Raw genomic sequence first — 22,340 nt, forward strand, 5'->3', positions numbered from 1 at the left:
AAATATCCAGTTTTTAGAGGGAACCCTCCCCCCAAGTTAAACTATCAATCTAGCAGTTGTGAAATGTCACTATTCTTTTTTTTAAATAGAGTCTTGCTCTGTCACCCAGAGTGGAGTGCAGTGCAGCATGATCACAGCTCGCTGCAGCTTTGAACTCTTGGGCTCAAGCAATCCTCCTGACTCAGCATCCCGAGTAGTTGGGACTACAGGTGCCCACCACCAGGCCTGGCTAATTTTTTAAAAAATCTTTTTTGTAGAGATTGGTTCTCACTATATTGCCTAGGCTAGCCTTAAACTCCAGGCCTCCCAAAGTATTGGGAGAATAGGCATGACGTACTGAGCCCAGCCTCACCACTCTTTTGATCTTTCCTACACTGGATTATCTGCTCACCATCATTTGTTGCTATTCTTGTCTCTGTGGCTCACCTATTAAATACTTTTCTTCTGACTTGAGTTTTAGTTCCTGAGGCATGAACAAGTTGGGGAAGAGAAGGGTTGTCTATTGCCTACCAAAGAGTTGGGAAAGGGATAGAGTACCCCACCAGGTCCCTTCTTGAGAAATCATCAGTAACCCTCTGTAAAAAAAACAAAACAAAAACATCATTCCAGGGAAGGATTGAAGGCATGTTTTAAAATACAGCAAGAAATCTTCCCAAGAGAGAATGGATTTGATTTAGTAAAAGACACATGGGGATAGAATTTACATGACCCAGCCAGGCTTAGGAACCATACCCAGATTTTCCTAACCAAACATGTGCTGAAAGTTATTTTTCTGACTTTCAACTTTAGTTTTTGGAAGAATCTGAACAGGAAATTTAAATCAGTCTCCGTTTGACAAATTATACTGAAAATAAAATGAAATTGAGACTGGGAAAACCAAGACATGGGGGGAATGCAAGCAGGGGCCTGAAGGCCAGTGGATACAGTATGCACAGACATCACATTTGGAAGATCTAGGGCTCCACTACTTTCAGCCTCCCAAGGACAAACAACATGGTAGTGGTTTCAGTTGAGGAGTCCTCCTACTTTTTTACCCAAAAGAGGAGGCCACCCAGCCTGGAGCCAGCACAGCTGGCTGGATGGCACAGGCAACCTCTACGCTTGACTAAAGGTTAGTGTTGGAATCTTAAATGTAAAGAAACCCTGCTCATGAGTTCATCCTTATTCTACCCTTGAACAATATATAGTGTAAAACATACGAAGTAGGTATAGTTAAAGCAGCACCTGCAACTCTCTGAACTTGCTGGGGCATACCTAATTGTTTGAAAGCCAATATGTGTATTAATGGCTTTCTATATGCCAGGCACCGTTCTAAGTACTTTACATATACAAACTAATGCTCAAACTTATAAAAATAAAATGTCCCTATTTTAGAGGTAGGAATACTGAGGTTTAGGAAGAAGATACACTACTAGAAAGTAGCTGAACAAGGATACAAACCCAGCAGCTTTACTGGGGGTTTATGCTTTTTGGATCTCTAGTCTACACACAAAATCTAATCATTAGCTACTGGTTCCTAAATTGGGTAGGATATAAAAATCTGTTGTACTACCGTTATCCCCTGGTATTTGAGGGGGATTGGTTCCAGGACACCCGCCCCCCCTCAGACACCAACATCTGAGGTGTTGCCTTAACATCTTAGTGGTGTGAAGTGGCCAGTTTACAAAAGCACATGGCACCTGGATCGATTTCCTGGCCAAGAGCAACAAAACAGCAACCACAGATCATTCAGTCATGCACAGCTATCTTCTCTGGGGGTTCCCCACTAAAATAAGCATGAAAATCATTTGTTTCCATTTTAATGGACATGCTTACCCAAAGGTCATTACGTGAAAGAGAAAGGTCTCAGGTGTAGAGAAACTACTTTAAAATTCTGATTAGGTTGGGCCATTTTTCAGTGAATCTAGATATGGCAGCATAGACTTTCAAATTAGAGCTATCTGACCAAGATATTAAGGAAATGTTCAAAATTAAAGGATGATCCTGCAATCTTAACTGAACTCTAGTTTCTCTCTGTAAAATAGGCAGTACTTGTTCCTGCCCCCCCTCAAGAACTGATGTGGAGATCTTTAGAAGGTCAATAAAAGAAACCCAAACACATGTCCCTGTACCTGGGGACCACTTAAGACACATCCCTGCCTAAATTACCCCAGAATGCCTGGGCCTGGGGCTTCTTTCTCCTTGTTAAGAGATCCCAGAATAAAAACCAGTTATCTAGGACAGGTGCAATGGCTCATGCCTGTAATCCTAGCACTCTGGAAGGCCAAGGCAGAAGTACTGCTTGAGGCCAAGAGTTCAAGAATAGCCTGAGCAAGAGCGAGAGCAAGAGCCCGGCTCTACAAAAAAAGAAAGAGAGAGAGAGAGAGAGAGAGATATCAGCTGGGTTGGTGGTGCACGACCACAGTCCCAGCTACTTAGGAGGATGAGGCAGCAGGATCACTTGGGCCCAGGAGTTTGAGACTGCAGTGAGCTATGATGACTCCACTGCACTCTGCCCCGGTAAAAGAGTGAGACCCTGTCTTAAACAAACAAATAAACAAACAGTATCTGTTGTGACTTTTTCACACAAGAACTGAAACAGCACCAAAGCAATTTGTTTTGCAAACATCTGCTCACAAATCTGACTTCCAAAGTACCCCTAGAACCACCCCCCCACCGTGAACTGGAGGACAATCTCTAATGTAATTTACTCTAAAATTATCAGTGGCAATCATGCCAAGAATTGAGATTGATTTTTCCTCCTTTCCCTTCCCACTGATGATAATGTCTGAGAGGTTCTGATAGTTTTAGCTGTACAATGGTTAATTATTCCATACTACCCAAACATACAGATGTTGATAGATCAAATAAAAGACATGTGAAAAATATCTCTCTATAAATGTAAGACATGTAATGTTGTTAGATATATTAGTATAGTATGGGCTCTACTACTTGCTATAGGGAAGACCAGACTCCAGGCCATGGATGATAATAATGAAGTTATGGACCTAACTGGTGGGAGCCTAAAATAACACTGGGACTATCTAGACAGAAAGAATAAGCTAATTAACCTTTTTCAAAATCATGGACAGCTTCATTGAGGCAATGAAGCTGCTTGGTTCTTCCTCAGGGTGGTCTGAAATAGATTATCAGCCATGTGTAACATGGTATAAATAAAAGATTTTGATTTTAGAGAGATTCTGAATTATTTATAAGGCACCTTAATAAGAAGCAAATTAGAAGATGGAGATTTATTGAACGTTATGGGTAGTGGTTTTGTTGTTACTGTTGGTGACTATGATGGTAATACAGTGGGTACATACACTTTTACATATGCTTTCTTTTTCCTTGAGACAGGTTCTCACTTTGTCACCTAGGCTAGAGTGCAGTGGCACAATCATAGTCCTCTGCAGCCTTAAACTACTGGGCTCTAGTGATCCACCTGTCTCAGACTCCCAAGTAGCTAGGACTACAGGAACATGCCGCTACACCTGGGTAATTTTCCTATTTTTTGCAAAGAGGGTCTAAGACCACTGTGATGCTCAGGCTGGTCTTGAAATCTTGGCCTCAAGTGATCCTCCCACCTCTCCTCCTAACTCAGGCCCGTAAAGTGCTAGAATTACAGGGGTGAGCCACCTCCCATTCAATTGCCACTCAGTTCCTGCTGTGACTATCCTTCAATGCACAGCTCCAAAATAATTCAGTATGTTTTTTTTTTTTTTTTTTTTTTTTTTTTTTTTTTGAGACAGAGTCTCACTTTGTTGTCCAGGCTAGAGTGAGTGCCGTGGCGTCAGCCTAGCTCACAGCAACCTCAAACTCCTGGGCTCGAGTGATCCTTCTGCCTCAGCCTCCCGAGTAGCTGGGACTACAGGCATGCGCCACTATGCCCGGCTAATTTTTTTTTTTATATATATATATATCAGTTGGCCAATTAATTTCTTTCTGTTTATAGTAGAGACGGGGTCTCGCTCTTACTCAGGCTGGTTTCGAACTCCTGACCTTGAGCAATCCGCCCGCCTCGGCCTCCCAAGAGCTAGGATTACAGGCGTGAGCCACAGCGCCCGGCCAATTCAGTATGTTTTTGTTTTTAATTTCCCATAACATGGTCAGAGAAGGACACTTTGATGGATCCTTATAAACAAACAAGAAAAACATGAAGCATTATTTGGATCAGCCCTTGAGCATCCTGTTCTTATTATCTGATCTGAAACTGCTGGACCATGGGAGACTGGGCAGCTTCTGCAGCCCTACCTTACTATCTCCAACAGGAATGCCACCAAATGGTGTTTTAAATGGCAACACCTAGCCGGGTGCGGTGGCTCACGCCTATAATCCTAGCACTCTGGGAGGATGAGGTGGGCAGATGGCTAAAGATCTGGAGTTCGAAATCAGCCTGAACAAGAGCGAGACCCCATCTCTAATAAAATAGAAACAAGTTAATTGGCCAACTAAAATATATAGAAAAAATTAGCTGGGCATGGTGGCGCATGCCTATAGTCCAGGCTACTCAGGAGGCTGAGGCAGGAGGATCGCTTGAGCCCAGGAGTTTGAGGTTGCTGTGAGCTAGGCTGATGCCACTGCACGCTAGCCAGGGCTACAGAGTGAGACTCTGTCTAAAATAAAATAAAATAAATGGCAACATCTAATTGTTCTTAATTAAGCTGATGATCAAATAATAGGACCAAAACAGGTTTCAAAGTGTTCTGAGAGGTTTTCCTATGTATTTTTTTGTTTTGTTTTCTTTTTTCTAAATTTATTTTCTTCACTATTTCCTATGTATTTTAAAGTTTATATTGATGTAGAATTTATTCTTGCTATGAGAGGTCTCCAAAAGAAAAGAACTGCTTTAAAAAAATAAAAGAGCTTAGTTTTAAACAACTATTTTGTATTCACCAAAACACATTCTGATCAAGATTAGCATGCAGCAACAATGGGTTTCTTGTTGTGGCCTTAATATGCCATACTCTTGTGTCACTCAGATTTTCACGTTTCAGAAGGAAAAATCCTGCAGAGATTTGACATTGTATGAAACATTCAAAGCTGTATGTTGAAAAAGAATAGAAGTCTGTTAACCTAAGACTCACTGTTGGGGAGGCCTGCAGACTCCGTGCTGTGTTCTGTGCTAACCTAACAGGCAGCGAGCATTTCCTGAGCATTTCCTCTCAGGAGCCGTGTGACTGGGCACATGACTGATTCCACAAACGACCCACTCTCTGCAAAGCTCACACATCATGGAAGAGGAAAAAATAGTCCGGGTGGAGCCCATAACAAACAAGAACATGACACTGGACAGTAGGGAAGGGAAGTACGTAAGGAAGAACTAAAACTGCTCTTCTGCACATAAATGCAAGGCTTTGAGGAAGTGCAGCTGCCTGACCCCTGCAAGTTCCCCTAGGAGGAAGGCCACAGTGCAAAATATCAAATAAGTAGGGTTTGGGGAGGCAGATGAAAGAGGTGGATGGTTTGTGTAGCACTTCGACAAGTATTTCCTTACAGCTGGTTTTTCCCAAGAGCAAAGCAACACTGGCTGTGAGCCTTCACGTGGCATGTGGAACAAATGCTATCTGCCATTTAGTGTCTGAATTTTCTTGCTCTTGTCCTTTAGTGATTCCTGAATGTGTTCCAAATTATGTTGCTAGCTTGGCTTAGACAAAAGAAGACAATTTAATAAGAAACAAATGTTGGACAATTCATGTTATATCACCATCTGGCCTAACAGAAATATTCATGTTTAAAATGTATATTTCATCATTTGCCATCTGGGTAATCTGTTACACATTTTATGGGAAATCTGAAGTTGGACAATTAACTCATACCACTTTAAAACAAACATCTTTGTACCAGGATAAACAAAGAAGAAAGGCCTCCAGCACAGAATCCATGCTAAATATGTCGTTTGCAAGCCAATTTTAGTGCCTTAAACAAACCAGCACTTATCATGTTCAGATGATCCCAAAAAAATCAGAAAAGGTAAAAGCAAAGATAATATGATCCCTGTCCTAAATTAAAGCTATTCAATACACTGAGACTTTGGAAAAGTATTTGAAATGAAAAATAAAATAATTTCTTTTACACACTCAAATGTATAAATGATGCTTGCACCTCCCCACCTCTACCTTTCGCTCCTTCCCTCTCCCACCCTCTATTTTGCCCTGAAAGTGAAAGAAAGGTAGTGGGAGGTTTCCTTCTAAAGATAAATTTCACCAATAAACTGTTAAAAAGTAAATTGTACATATTACTAACTTTGTAAACAGAAAATGAAAACTGATCCTTGTTTCTAATTTTATAATAAGGTTAAGATGTCTTAAGTTATTTCTTTATAAAACCATGTATTTCCATTAATAATAAATCTTATTTCAAAGTTTACTCCCAGGAGATCTGTCCTTCATCCAAATATTAGTTATTAGCATTTGGAATCTAAGTTATATCTGCTTATATTTTTCTTTCATACATTTCATTCTGCGTATTACGTCCAGGGGATTGTATTATTTACCTAAAAGCTAAATCTGGTTTAATGTTTTTTTCCATAGAAGCTGCCCAAATATTTTTGAACAAAACCGGATGGACTATGAATCATATCCTACCATCTAGATGAATATAAACCAATTAAGAACTATAGGACACTACAAAAACAATTGAGAGCAGGCTTCAATTTTGAAGAATTGATAAAATTACAACAAAGATCTCCCTGATTTACAAGGCTCTACTTTGCAATCATAATTCCTTACTAAAGTAAATGACACCAAGCAGATGTGTTTTTAACACATTAAATGCCATGTGAGTTGTATTTAACTCACACTAGTTTTGAGCCCAGAACCTCGTGAAGCATATGTAACTCACACATCTCTTCACCTTCAGAGCCAAGAGAACTATATTTCATGTTGCATATAACTCATGCACAGAAAACAATAAAAAATAACACATTTTTTGTTAAATTATAAAGGACCACTGTTTTTGAGTTTTATTCTGTTTTCGTAATTAAACCCCGTGGCCCCAAGTAAAAAAAATTTTTTCTAGTGTGGTAGTCAATGTGTTAAAATACATCTTGCCGATAACTATGACATTTCATAAATATCTGGTTACTTCTCTATGGTTTCTTTCCATGCTGAATTACAAGAATATAGGTAATGCAATGCCAGTTGTTTCATCAGTGAGAATTCTAAATAAGGCAGATGATACGGCGTTCTTTACGGTTTGCCCATGTTCAAGTACGTTTAGTTTTACTGGACTGATGTACTAACTCTTAATTGTGTCGTGATAATAACTGTAAAGTAGGTGATTAAAAATACAGAATCACAGAATGCTAGAGTTGAAAGGGGCCTTACAGTGATCCAAGCCAAGTATAAATGTTGCCAGGTTTATTTCTACAGCACCATTTAAAAAAATAATTGGCCTAGTGACATGTATACATCAGCAGAAACTTGAAAGGTAGAAATAGTTACCACTAACCCAAGGGTTTCTTCTAGAAAAATCTTATTAAGGATTATTTCCCTAATTTTGAACAACTACAGATTTTTACAGTTTACAAATTCCCAAATACACACTAAAAAGCAAGTTATTCAACAAGTTAAAACGGTAGATCACAAATTTACCATTACTTGGACCATAGAACCATCTTTCTATCATTTTATCTTTCTACTAGAAAGCACACCAGTTTCTTCAGCCTGGTAAGTTACTATGTACAGACATTTTCATGGCCTGCTTCCTGTTCACAAACAAGTTTCTCAGCAATGACTCAATCTGAGAAATATGATCCAGCCGGTTTACTGGAACTTTCACCCATTATACTAGTCTGTAAACTGCAAAGCATGATGCAAAGAGAAAGCAACCTGGAAAGTGAAGAGAGCAAGAACTTGGATGATTTTCTCGAAGGGCACACGCATAGGTCAAAAAGGGATCAGAAAGGACACTCAATTTCCAAAACGGGAGGTGATCTCACCTACTACAAAAAGTACATGGTTCCGACTTTTCCATGAGAGGCTTCCTACCTGTGTTCCAAAAGTTATTTTTCAGTAGATTATATTTGAGCAGGATACTGCAGCTAGGCGTCAAAGGACTACTTTGCTGACAGAATAGCTTGGTTTGACAAGCAAACTTTAGGATATATTCTTCTAATCTCTTGCTCATTTCTGAACAAGCCATGTATGTATTCAGTTCTAAACGCTGTCAAAGGACCATTTCACCCTTTTGATTAGGTTTTCTACTATTAGAATGATCCAACACTCCCAATCCCAATACTGACAACAGAACCTTCAGGAACATTGGATCCAACTCTCTAACCTACTTTACCTAGCCCACATGGAATTAACTAGGTGTGAACTAACCAGGTGGCTCAGATATCCACCTTGAGGTCAAACAGCTTTGCCGCCCTTCCTGGTGTACCTTCTTCCTACGGGGGAGTCCCCCGTGAGGGCGGGTGTGCGTGCTCCAGCACGCCACACCTCAAGGGCTCTGCACAGACACTTCTGCCACTTCCAAACTCCCCAAGTTATCCTTCATCCTCTTTCTGATCTGGCACTTATAAAAAGAAATCAGTTCAATCTTTGGAGTCCTTTTCAGATTTAACTACCTGCAATTAGCTAAAAATAAGAATCAGGACAGTTAGTCACCTGGGTTTGGGGGCTGAATACTAAATGCTGTTTTTTGCTACCAGCCAGAGACCTTGTGTACCTTAGGTGGTGGGTATGAATTTTAGATATATGTATAATATTATATAAAGGCTATAAACACTTAGCTTTTTTTTTTTAAACAACAGAACCTATTAAAACAGAACAAGGAATCTGTTTCTTTTTTTTTTTTCTTTTTTTTTTTAAAACTTTAGTGCAACTTCAGGAATCTGTTTTTGTAGTGTGGACTTTCTTGAGTGTGAAATATTTCTTGATAACAGTAAGTTACTAATGGCTAAAACATCATTCTACCAGAATGATGATAGATATAAAGGTGGTGGGCAAGACCAAGATCAGTGTACACATTACCCTAAATGGATCATTAATCCATGTACCGATCTAATACTTATGTATAGATCACCTCTCAGGTGCCAGGAACTGTGCTAGGTGCCAGGGATACAGAGATGAGTAAGAGGCAGTCTCTAATCTTAGTTATAAGACAGTGTGATGAGAAGCATGTAGAAGCCCAGGTGACATGGAGGAGGTACCATTAAATATGCACAGAAAGACCTCACAGAGGAGGTGACAACTGCCATAAAGCATAGGAGGCATGACTGTATGAACATCCTACCCGTACGCAAGGGTTAAACCTGCCTTCCAAAAGCCTTGCCCAAGTGAGCACTTGAAAGTGAAGAAGTTATAGAGGTGGTGAGAACACAAAAAATAAACACATCTTCACTCTTCTTTATTCATTTGTGGTCTCCCTTCTCGGTGGTGACAATGATTTCCCTCGAGCCCCCACCCCATCCCCCAGGCTCAGATTCTCCAGCTCAAGGGACTCCTCTCACGCAAAGAGACTTCCTAGAGGTTTCCTCCTCTCATTTCAACTTTTCGGTCAATGTGAGTCATCTGTCTCAGCCAAGATGGGAATTACCGTAATGCCACGTTGTTACGGCATGCTACAACTGCAAGGGAGCAGAGGAATTACCCAGACAGCCTCTTTCATTTTACAAATACGGAAACAGGTCTAGGGGGTGAAATAATCTGTATGAGGTCAGAGGTCAAAGGATTCTAAAACTACCTATGGTCTACTTTTCTAATTTTACAACTCTTGCTAAGTTATTTAGTAAAGGGGAAAAGATATATCCTTGCTTCACTTTAATTTTTCTAATTTTTTAAATTTATATATATTTTTTAACCAGGCAGGGAGCATGGCTGAGCTTTCGCCGCCCGCTTGCCTAAATTTTTTAAATTAGCATCTCTTGCTCTAGGCCTGCTGGCCTCACAGGTACCTAACAGCTTCTATTACAGCTGGTGTTTGAGCACTTGATGGTTTACAGCAGTGTTCATGGGCAGTCTTTCACTTGAGCTTCACAACAGCAGCATGAGGGAGGTGAGCCAGGTATTGTGATCTTCATTTCTAGATGAACGCATTGAGGCTTTGGGGATCAAGCAAACCTGCCCCAAATCACATGTTCGGCAAGTAGCAGAGCCAGGGCTTCCAAGTTTGCCCTCTGGACACTCAGACCTGCCCGACCTAGACGACTTAGAGGCAAATCAGGCCAACTTACTTGCACAGAAGAGTTTAGCACTGAAATCGATCTTCCCATAAAGCCAATGTTTACCCCCTACTTTATGTGTCTTATGGGATTTTCTTACAATGGTCTGACTAGATTATAAACTCCTTTAGGGCATGAAAATGGCTTTTAAAAAATGTTAATAGGTAACACATGTATATGGTATAAAATATAAAAGTTGCCAAAGTAACCTCCCAGTTACCCTCCTCCAAGGCAACCACTGGTATCAAGGGTTTTTTGTGTTTTCTTATGAAGATAAATCAATTAAATACATACATTTAGACACACAAAGTAGCATATAATCATAGTGTTCCACAATTATTTACCTCTATTTAATACATTTTGGAGATGGTTCTGCATCAGGGCATAGAGATGTCTCATTATTTTAAATGACTGGACAGTATTTCATTACACAGATATACATTAATAATATGCTATTTGATAATATAATTATTTAATCAGTCCCCTTGACTTTTGTTTCTAATCTTTTTGCTATTAGAATTAATACTATAATGAATATCCTCAGACATAAATCATTTCCTAAACATGAGGATATCTGTGGGATATTTAGAAGTGGAGTTGCTTGGTCAAAGAGTATATATGTATTTTTAATTATGACAGATACTGCCAAATAGCCCTGACAGAGGCTGTGCCTTTTACACTCCCAGCGGCAATGAATGCGGAGTGCCCATTTCCCCACACCTGTGTCCTTCACATCCGGCATCATATTGGCATAGGGGACCCACTCAACAAATACACATTAGTCATTTGTCTCCTATATTAATTCCAGAATCATTTCAAATTTGGGCCCTTCCACTATCTTTTAACAATAAAACTGGGGCTAAAGAAAGGAATATAAACTTCAGCCTCCCAGAAGTGTTGGCCAGCAAACAGCATTTCTTTAAAAAGACCACCAATGTAAGGCCAGCCATGCTCCAGCCAAGCTAACCCTGGTTTGTGCCTTGGGAGCTGGCAGCACAGTTCGCAGAGGCAAGAAAGGGGCAAGAAATGTGGAGGCCAGGGTACCCACAGTTTTAAGACAGAAGTTGGTCAAAATCTCGATGGGGGAACTCAAGCATAACAGGCTAAATAAGCAACCATAGCTTTTCTTATTGACAAGGTAGACTTTCAAAAGAAAAAGCAAATTGAGCCAGGCTGACCCATCTATGGCTCCTTAAAGACCAGGAAAAAGCAATCTTTCTAAGCCTGTGTCATTTAGGAACAAGTGTTTCTTGGCCATTAAAGTATTTAATACATTTAGAACACTCAGCTAAGGAGGGCTGATGGTGATCTTTAGAGCCACAATCCAATCCCCAGGTTTATAAATGAGGACCCTGAGGCCTGAGATGCTAAAAGGGCAACCGGCCCTAGGTCTCACGTGACCGGGCAGAATCCAGAAGCAGTCAGCTGGACAACCTAACACAACTTAGATTTCAAGCTAGATTTTCCTATAACAATGTCTATTACTTAAAAACTCATTAAATATTAGGAATTACTTGGAAAACAGATCCTCACAAAACGATTATGTGTTATTCAAGCCTATTACCAAATTCAGGGCCCATGAAACTGTTATTAGAAAACCACCCAGTGTGTGTCCTGTACTCTTCTTTAGAGGACTTTCCTTCCCCTGCCAGCAAGCTCTGAATACTGTGTGGTCTTCTAGGACTGTTCCCCTGCTTAGCACATAGGAATAAGAGCCTCCCAGTTCATCTCCAGGCAGATCATCTCCGCTGCCTACCCTCCAGTGTTACACCTCCTAGAGCAAAAGCGGCTCAAAATTAGTGTGGATGCCCGAGTACCCCCAAATCATGGAGCGAAGGTCACGTACCCACTGAACGCACATTTCTGGCTGACTCATCCAAGGGCTCCCCAAGACCTAAGTAGGACCCAAGAAAATAGTTCTCTACTCTTTGGAAAGAGAAAGCCCTGGAAGATGCCAGCCCTTACAGCTGTCATGTTTTAAGGGCACAAACCACTTTCACTTCCATCATTATGTCATTTAATTCTCACACTACTCAGTGTGAAGATCAGTGGGATGAAGAAATCAAGTTGAAGGTTAAGTGACAAAGGTCACACAGCTCATCCACTGCATTAGTGGCAGATGCAGCACTCCTCCAAATCTGATGAACACACCCATAAATCAAACTGCTGTTTAATAAATTGGAATGCCTCCCTTTCCTGCCTCATACTCCTCAAAAAGAAAATTAAAATTCTGGTTTGCTCTAAAGGTGTTCATTGTAGTTGGTGGTGGTGTCTTCCTTTAAATCAGTTTCTCGCGACACTTGTAAGAAAACAATACCATAAAACAGGCCTAAACTTTTAAATGATCTCAGACAACCTTAACTAAATAATAAACACATGAAGTCAAGCTCTGAGTCTTTTCTTCAAGGACAAAAGCTGTGGGTCTAGTTTAAAATCTCTGGCTTTGGGAAAAAGACTTCTTAAAATGTGAAAACCAGCTGTAGGGAATTTTCCAAAGTAAATGCTCATACAAAGTGTGGGAATTATTTTTACCTTATACTATTCCCCATGAACATACTGTTATACCGCCCAACAAAAATACATGTCAACCCAGAAAGACTATTTCCTTAGTAGAAAATAAAATAAAATAAAATGAAATACATGTCAAACACGTAACCGATCACACTGCCCACTGGTAGGCAGGACACAAAAATTCTTTTTCATTACCACCTAAAATATTTGCTTTTTTTTTGGAGACAGGGTCTCGCTCTGTTCCTGGGGCTAGAATGCAGTGAGTGGTGTCGTCATAGCTCACAGCAACCTCAAACTCCTGAGCTAAAGTGATTCTCCTGCCTGAGCCTCCTGAGTAGCTGGGACTACAGATACATGCTACCATACCTGGCTAAGTTTTTTTTTTTTTGTAGAGATGGGGTCTTGCTATTGCCCAGGCTGGTCTCCTGGGCTCAAAGGATCCTCCTCCCTCGGCCTCCTAAAGTGCTAGGATTACAGGCATGAGCCACTGCCCTGGCCCAGTAATTGCTTTTTAAAGACATTTTCTTCAGTCTGGATCTGGTAGAAGTTTAAGTTCTTTGCAGTTCTGATGTCTACTATGTTTTCAATGCCAAGTAAACCCAGGATCTAAAGCAAAGGCTTAAAGAACACTGGGTCTATCCAAATGTGACCATCTGGAAACAGGTCACATCATTTTATAGCAACCTTTGGCCTCGGTTTCATCTGCAAAAGGACAGGACTCGGTTAGGTGACCCCTAAGATCCTTTCCCTAAATGCTTCTGATTCTATTAAGTCCAAAATATTAATATAAGTCTGAAAACTAATTTTGAATTTCAAAAAATGGGCTAATTTTAGCTACTTGTAAGATGCTCTAAAACTGCAGTCCCCAACCCCTGGGGCCCTGGCTGGTACAGCTACACAGTAGGAGGTGAGCTAGCAAACCTTCATCTGTATTTACAGCTGCTCCCCATCACTTGTATCACCACCTCCTTTCAGGCATTAGATTCTCATAGGAGCGCATGCGAGGGATCTAGGCTGTGTGCTCCCTATGGGAATCAAATGCCTGATCTGAGGTGGAGCTGAGGCAGTGATGCGAGTGCTGGGGAGCAGCTGCAAATGCAGATTATTATTAGCAGAGAGCTTTGACTACACAATAAATGTCATGTGTGTAAAGCATCCAAAAACCACCTCTCCCACCCAACCAATCCAGTAAAAAAATTGTTTTCCATGAAACTGGTCCCTGATGCCAAAAAGGTTGGGCATCACTGCTGTAAAGCATCCTTGCCTAATAGAAATACCACACTAGGCCAGGCGTGGTGGATCAGGTCTGTAAATCCCAACACTTTGGGAAACTGAGGTAGAAGTATCTTTGAGGCCAGAAGTTCGAGACCAGCCTGAGCAATATAGAAAGACCCTGTCTCTACAAAAAATTAAAAAATTAGCTGGGTGTGGTGGTACGCACCTGTGAGACTAAGGTGGGAATATCACTTGAGCCCAGGAGTTAAAGGCTGCAGTGAGCTATGATCACACCACTACGAACAGAGCATGACCCTGAATCTAAAAAAAAAAGGAAAGAAAACAAAGAGGAAGAACATGCAAGCCACACAGGTAATTTTAAATTTTTAGTAGCCTAGCCTCCCTTAAAAAAAGAAACAGGTGAGTTTAATTTTAACAATATATTTATTCAACCCAATATATCCAAAAATATTTTAATCTGTAACCAAAATTTTAAAAATTAGATATTAGAAGTGACACTTTCAACACACACTATAACAAATCTTTCTCAACATGATTATATGAAATATAATCCTGCCAAAACAAAGGTATATTTAAAAGAAAACTATTTTATACTATTTCTGTTCTTAAATTTAAATCAAAATTCAACAAAATTAAAAATTCAATTCCTCAGTTGCACCAACCATATCTCAAACACTCAAAAGTCAAGAGGTCAAATGTGACCATGTTATTGGACGGGGCAGCTCTACAAGAGCCTACAACATGAGTCCTCCATACTCCTGAGCGGTGAATTCTACTGAACCAAACTCTTCTGTTTTGCAAATTACACACTGAATATACTGTGAACGGTAAACCTTTCAAACTACACTAGGTAGTATTTCTATTATTAGCAATTATTTGTAAAAAGCTACCTGAAAGAACTGAAAGAGCTGGTGTGAGTCTGAATTACTAAGAGGGCTCATGATGACTAAATGGGTCATTTTGATTTTATTCAGCAATGTTATGATCCAGCCTCCAAACAATTACCATGTTTATTGCAAAGGTCATCTAAAGAACTGATAAAAACAAGGGGCCTTAGGAGATGGCACAATCTGTTTCAACTAAAACTATAAATTAACCCAGAGTTCAGAAATTATATTTCAACTGCTTTCAGGTGCATAACCCTGAAAATGCACAGTACCCACCCTTTTTGCCAATTGCCAGGCAGCAATCTGAACTTCTTAAAAAAGAAATTATCCTTAGTGTATAGATCATACTTCATTCTTTTAAAATCAATACAGGAATCTTTTCCTTAACATAAATCTTTCCAATGAACCCACTAAATAACTGTGTAGGGACAGTGGTTACCTGGTAAGCCTTCACATTAAGATTTGAGAATGAAAGATCACAGTGTCACGATTCCAAATCCAGATAAAGCTAGGTATGCCACAGTCTAAATAATAACAATAATGGTCACCATTTATCACGTACTCTGTGTGTGCTCCACACTATTAGCTTTTGTATCCATTATCTTACTCAAACCCCAGTCCCCCATGTGGATAGTAGTATTATCATTGCCATTTAGCAGTAAGGAAACAGAAGCAGAGAGGTGAAGTACTTTTGCCTGAACACCCCCATCTGATAAATGGTGACAGGGAGATCCAACTCAGGTTTACTTATAGGACCAGAACTCTTAGCACTAAATGACACAGGCTCTCACTTCAGAATAACCTAGGCCTCCTCAAGGAGGCCGCGCGGTGAAATGGAAACCGCGCTGGCTGGGGAAGCCACGAAATACCAACGGGGGCCTCTGTGCGCACGGGCTGTTCAGGGTAACGGAGTCTTCGCCACCTAACCTCACGGTGCTGCTCCTGTAATGGAAAAGCCAAGACAATACCTGACCTTGAAGAAGTGTTTTTCATATGAAAAAAAAAGCATGTGAATGCTCCTTAAAAATATAAACGACAACCCAAGGATGGATATTAATATATTCAACTCCTGTTGTGGATGTCAAATGACCATGAGAAGCATTTACGTATTAGGCTTCTCGGTCTATATAAAAAATAGAAGGTGAGGTCATAACTTGTTTATGCATCAGACATTTGTGTGGTGACAACAGAGGGTAGTTAAATGTAAAAAATGTTCAGCATTGGCCGGGCGTGGTGGCTCACGCCTGTAATCCTAGCTCTCTGGGAGGCCAAGGCGGGTGGATTGCTCGAGGTCAGGAGTTCGAAACCAGCCTGAGCAAGAGCGAGACCCTGTCTCTATTATAAATAGAAAGAAATTAATTGGCCAACTAAGATATATAGAAAAAATTAGCCGGGCATGGTGGTGCATGCCTGTAGTCCCAGCTACTTGGGAGACTGAGGCAGAAGGATTGCTTGAGCCCAGGAGTTTGAGGTTGCTGTGAGCTAGGCTGATGCCATGGCACTCACTCTAGCCTGGGCAACAAAGTGAGATTCTGTCTCAAAAAAAAAAAAAAAAAATGTTCAGCATGGTCATCTCCCTCAAGAGTGTTAAAGGTTTTCTTTCCCTCCACCATTCTGCCTTTTTTTTCCCAGCCAAAGTTAGTTAGGGGTAGTTACTACAAAAGAAATATTTTCAAACTATTAAAAGAAGGGATGTGGGGGATAGGAAGAGGCCAAGGCCACACAGGCTGGCTCAGTTCATGTTTGGATTTAGCCCTCTTCCACGAATGCACTTCTACTCCCCAAACTCCTGTCCACATAACCTGCCTGAGGACACTGGGTCTCTAGGCCCAGAACCCCAAGTAAGAACTTCTGCCACAGGAGAGGGAGTAGGTCTGGAAGGGAGTTCTATGAGAGGGTTCAACAATCCTCATAAGCACAAGGAACCCAGCGGACAGGCCGGTGGGGTTCCCCAGAGGAGCCGGGGTAGTGTGGGGAGCCTCTGCTGTTACAGGGTGCAGGTAAGGCCCCTATGCCGCCCTGAGGAAGAATCCAGTCTTAAAGCAAAACAGCAATTTCTGGCTGGTTCTTCCTCTTCTTTCACCAATGGAATGAACACACTGGTGGATGAGATTCTGTCAAAACATAGAAACAACAGTGCGTGCAAGCTTGAGCACAAGAGGTTTCATGGTGGGCCCAACAGAAGAGGAAAATCTACTCGCTTCCTTTAAAAGGGAGGCTTTAAAAATTCTTTTTAAATATTTAGCAAAGGAACAATTTAGAGTGACAATGAGAGCTCTTCAATACGTGTGCCCAAGCCAAACCGACTAAGGCATAACAACGCTCACACCCTCACCTCGGTAGGAGCACCCCTACCGTCTCCCTGCCTCCGACCTGCCCATCTTCCAGTTCACCCGCCAAATAACTTCCTTTCACTCCCAGACCATGTGCCTTGCCCTTTCCAAAACTTTCCATGGTTTCCAGATGCCCCGTATACATTTTAGACACCACATATGAGCACTGAAGGCCTTCTTCAGCCACACCCAAGTTAACCTTTTCAGCCCCATCAACCCAATACTCTGCCATGGTCCAGCTCATGCCTGCACCGTTCCTTGGGCTTCCAGCTGGAGCCTGAACCGAATGAAATCTATCAGCTTAAAAAAAAAGTCTAGTTATTAACAAAATGCCAGCTCCTCCAGGATGTCCCCTCTGAACACCCCTGCTGGTAGTCACATTTTCTCATCTGCACTGTCATGGCCCTGTCTATATCACAGACTAGCCTGTATTAAATACCACGTTACTAGAGGGCAGTTAATGGACTCACTCACACATTTACCGAGCAACTACTAAGTAAGCACCATGGATGGTGCTAGACATCAGAACTACCAAAAAAGAATAAAATACAGTACTTACCCTAGAGGAACTCATACAGTAGGCAGAGGAGACAGAGACATTAACGAATTTATACTAATTATGACATGAAACACACCCTCTAATTCAGGTGTACAAAGAGCAAAAGGAATCAACTAGGAGGGGCAATTTGAAAAGCAAATGTCCTCCAATGAGGACATTTGCTGCATTATCTTGGAAGATTAAAACAGCTTTATGCCCTGAAAGTTCTCTAGGGTGTGTAGATACCTAATAAATATTTGTGGAATGAATAAGTGCACATTATTTAGGCCAGAATTCAATATTTTCATTGTATATCTAAGGTATCTGGAGTTAAAGAGTTCAAATACATATGTACCAAAGGTATCATGTTTTATATCATTTATGACCCAACTACCAGTCACAGAAAAATTATTTAACTTCACTTCCAGTAACAACATTTCAAAATTATTCTTTGGGTACTCTACTAAAGTAAAGTATTATATCTTAAGAACTATTATTAACACACACCCCTTCAAGTTAATGATAAAACTGATTTTTTTAAAGAGAACAAACATGAAAATATCCATTAAAGAATTCTGCAATCTGGATAACATAATCAATGTACTAAGTGCTGATTATGTGTATTTTCTTAGAGGATACTAGTTATTTTTCTCAGGCTGATGGTTAGAAAAAGGACAAGTAGACAAACTCACCTTGCCCCATATTCTAGACTTTTTTTTAAAGGCATTAACTATTGCCATATGATCTCAACCTATTCAGCTATTCTACAGCTTCCCTTACTCTCTTACCTCAGTACCTGACTTCTTCAAAAAAGACCCAGTAGAAAAGCTAATAAAGACCCAGGTAGATATGGCATATGACTTAGTTTTATCTTTTTAGGACCAATTCCTTGCAGCTGTAGGCCTGAGAATTGGCAAATACCAGGGGTAACATTACCGTATGAAATAATACTGCCGAATTGAGGGATCTGGACATGTCACTCTACCTCAGCAAATAAAAGGTACCTAGACCCTACCCTTTCTATAGATTTCATTACTTTCTATGACTTTTCTCCCATTACCCTTTTGTTGAAAATAAAAGTTCTAAACAGGTTGCCATCTGGAGGAATGGTGGGCTTCCCACAAAGACCAAGGAAGTAATATTCCGAGATTTCCTGAGAACGAGCAGTAATATATAAATAAATCCTGATCTCATATTGTCTCTGGAACACAGTTTTCCACTGGGGCTGGCACCCCCCTTGGAGCACTTGGAATTGTATGAAGGAGGGGAAGGAGGCTGGTAGGCACAATGACACTAAATATCCTGTAATGTGGAACAGTCCTCTATTCCGAAAAGAAGTCCATCCTACGTGCCAACAGCACCCCCTCTGGTCATCACTGGATGAGCTCCTTAAGTAGGGACACCGTTTTATTAATCTTTGTAAAAGAGTCCTTCATTCTTTGGCAGCTAACAAAACGTCTGTGGTCAGTAGACAAGGAAAAAAAAAAAGAAGGGAAGGAAGGAGAAAAACAGGCAAGGAAGAGTACAGATACGGACATTCAAAATTCCTGTTCTGCCGCTTGCAAGTGGTGCAGCCCTGGCCAAATGACTGAACCTCTTTGAATAGTTTCCTCAGCCATCAAAATGGAGAGAATACTCCCATCTCCATAGATGTATTGTCAAGATCAAGTAAGAGAACATGTCTAGGGGCTGGTATGGTACTAGCTGGTTTTCAGTGAATGTTAATTTCTTTTCCCTTTTCTTCCCCGTGAAATTGCGAGTTTTGTCTGTATTTAGATGTCGTGTTATACCAAAGGCTGGTTCTCTTTACAACATAGGAAGTGACTGGTAACATGAACTGAAATGAAAGACTAATTGTTTCCTCAGTCTCCAATTATCTTTGCCAGCACACACACAATCACTGAAGCTTTATAGCACAATTGCACTGTTATCAGGTGCACTTTGGAAACCTGCAGCACCGGGTGAGTCGCCTATTCCTGGAGCCCCAGACTTCCGAGAGGACATTACTGGAGCTGGTCTTTGCAAGCTCCGCCTGGCAACCCTGAGTGAGGAGGCCATTATAAGCACGGAAGTGCCCACTCTCCTCTGGGTCTGTCCCCACCCTGTCTGCAAGGTGGGTACAAAGGGCAGAGGCTAAGCCAGCTTCGGAAGGCGCCACACCACACAGTCGAAGCTCTCAAGTGGGACGGCAGTGCCGCAGCACGCGTGCACACAGAACATGCAAACGGTTTCCAAATGTGTAAACCAGAAAGCCAGTTGGGTAAGCACAGTAGTAGCCACTGTGGTCAGGATATAAAGTTGGACTTTTATCAGGCAGATACAGAGAGCCAAAAGATGAAGTTGCCAAAAGGTGCCTTGAGATTTAAATCTTTTGTTTAATTTGAATGAAGGAAGCCAAGGCCCAGGGATGCAGAGCTCGGATGTTCCTAGAGAAAGGCAGTTTCTGTCCTGGCCGCCAGGCTCTCCAACACCCATCCAGAGCTCTGAGCATCCCATCCTCACTGCCTTTTCTATATGCTATTCCCAAATAATCTAGATCGCAGGTTATCATGGTCCACATTCCTAAAAACATAGAACAATTCTAATGACCCACTTGGGGAAAGCCCTTTGATAACAAAGTTATCATGCACATCTTCACAAAGGATTCGAAGAGATCAAGTTATATTTACTGAATTTCAAACATTCACCAGGCATCTTGAAACACAGTTCCCAGATCTCAGTGTTAATTGTAAGGCTGTGACGGACAGTGATCAAATATAAAAACACTTCCTTTCCTGTTTTAAATAAGATGTCCTAACCAGATTTTCTAAATCATTATATAGATACCAATGGGTAGTAAGCACTGAGGTAGGTCCCCTAGGGCACTCACTGGCTCTCCAACCTGACTGCACATTGGAGTCTCTTCAGAAGCTTTAAAAGATAGTGATGCTTGGGCCCTGCCCCCAGAGATTTTGATTTCATGAGGGATGCACTCTGGACATCAGCATTTTAAATACTGAGTGTGAGTCTAATATACAACAAAGTTTGAGAATCACTGCTGTAGGAAACAAAAAGAAATAGAAAAAGTAGAAACAACTCAAATGTTAATCAACTGGTGAGTGGATAAATGTGGTATATCCACGCAATGGAATAGTATCCAGCCATAAAAAAGAATGAAGTACCCATACGTGTTACAACATGGTTGAACCTCAAAAATGTGCTACATGAAAGAAGCCAGTCACAAAAGGTCATACAGTGTGTAATTCCATTCACAGGAAATGTCCAGAATAGGTAAATCCATAGATACAGAAAATAAGTGAATAGTTACCAAGAGATAAGGGAGTTAGGGGGAAGTGACTGCTAATGGGTACGGGGTTTCTTTTAGGGGTGATGAAAACTGATTATAGTGATGGCTGCATAACTATGAATACACTTTTAACCACTGAATTGGTTTAACTGGGTGAACTGCATGGTATGTGAATTATAGCTCACTTAAAAATACACATATATCTCTAAATTGAATGCCCAGCTCCTAAGGAGCTTAGAATTTAGCGGTAGAGGAAAAAAACATAGATATACAGGTAAGACAAGTATCAAAAAAGATTTTAAAAGGCCATTAAATTTCCTAACTCATACAGAAAATAAAACTTATAAACTTAGAAGAAGGCATCAAAGCCAAAGTGATCAATATTTTTCTTTTCTTACCCCATCATTTTTCTTCTCTGATCTAGCCTCAATTTCCAAGCTTAGGAAAAAGGAAGGGCTATTTAGTATAGCTAAAAAATTTTTTTAAAATTCTTCAGAATACAGGCTGGTGATGGATTGTAATAACTATCAAGAGTCATTTATCAAAAAATAAAAAAATAAAAAAATAAAAAAAATGCCAGATGATTGCAGTCACTTAAAAAAAGAGTCATTTATCAATAGGGTCTTTCAAAAATGACTCAGTTCTTTAAATCCTACTTATGTCCTGGATTTGCCTTTACCATAACCACAGTTTGGGCCAAATAAACTTACATGCTCTCATACATGAAAAGACTTTCAAATACGAGGATTTATAACACAAAAGTATTACAGCACATATGCTATAAAAGAAGATTGATTCAAAGTGCTTCCAATCCTAAAAGTTCTTAAAATACTTAATAACAATAATAGTTAAAAGGTGTTTATTGTGGTACAGGGCTGACACATAGAAAACACAAACTTTAAGCAGGGCAAGATTTTGTTTAAGAGTCTTGTTTTGTACAGCTCAAAGTCCTCATGCAAAAAAAAAAAGAGTCTTGTTTTGGTTTCTGGAAGAGAGGTTACTGTAATATAAGAATGTTAAGTTTGGGAATTTACATATTACATATGTGAACATATTTTTGTTTGCATTTACAAAAAACATACCATTATCAATTGATGAAGACTTGGCCTGTACCTTAGCCCTCTTAATAAAAGTTTGTTGGCCTTACTTAAAATGCATGTGGCTCCAGAATCAAGGACCAAAGAGGGAGGGGGGAAAATAAATAAATAAAAAGCAGGTGGCAGTAAAATTTCAGTAACTCCTAGAAATCAAAACTCCTGGATTATCAAAATATAAACTCTAGTCTCCATTTACAGTAAACATAAACATACATTTTTGTAGTCATAGATGAAAACAAGCAAGTTAAATGTTACATCTAGTAAACCTGTCCTTCCCAACTCCAGTGTGCAACAAATTTCAGTCAACT

The 22,340-nt window shown here is 40.4% G+C and overlaps 1 protein-coding gene across 3 annotated transcripts in view; it reads right to left on the reverse strand.

Annotated features, from left to right (window-relative positions):
* The window catches only part of NFE2L2 (NFE2 like bZIP transcription factor 2), a 31,339-nt gene that overhangs the window by 4,383 nt on the left and 4,616 nt on the right, over positions 1-22,340 (reverse strand). The window contains exon 1 of one of the 3 annotated variants that reach the window (XM_012785895.3): positions 427-2,256. The exons of the other annotated variants lie outside the window; for them this stretch is intronic. The gene's annotated coding sequence lies outside the window, so the exon portion shown is untranslated. Of the gene's footprint in view, positions 1-426; positions 2,257-22,340 lie in introns of those variants that run through there. 3 annotated transcript variants of the gene reach the window in all.

This window comes from Microcebus murinus, chromosome 8 (assembly GCF_040939455.1).
Source record: "Microcebus murinus isolate Inina chromosome 8, M.murinus_Inina_mat1.0, whole genome shotgun sequence".
Classification (NCBI taxonomy): Eukaryota; Metazoa; Chordata; class Mammalia; order Primates; family Cheirogaleidae; genus Microcebus; species Microcebus murinus.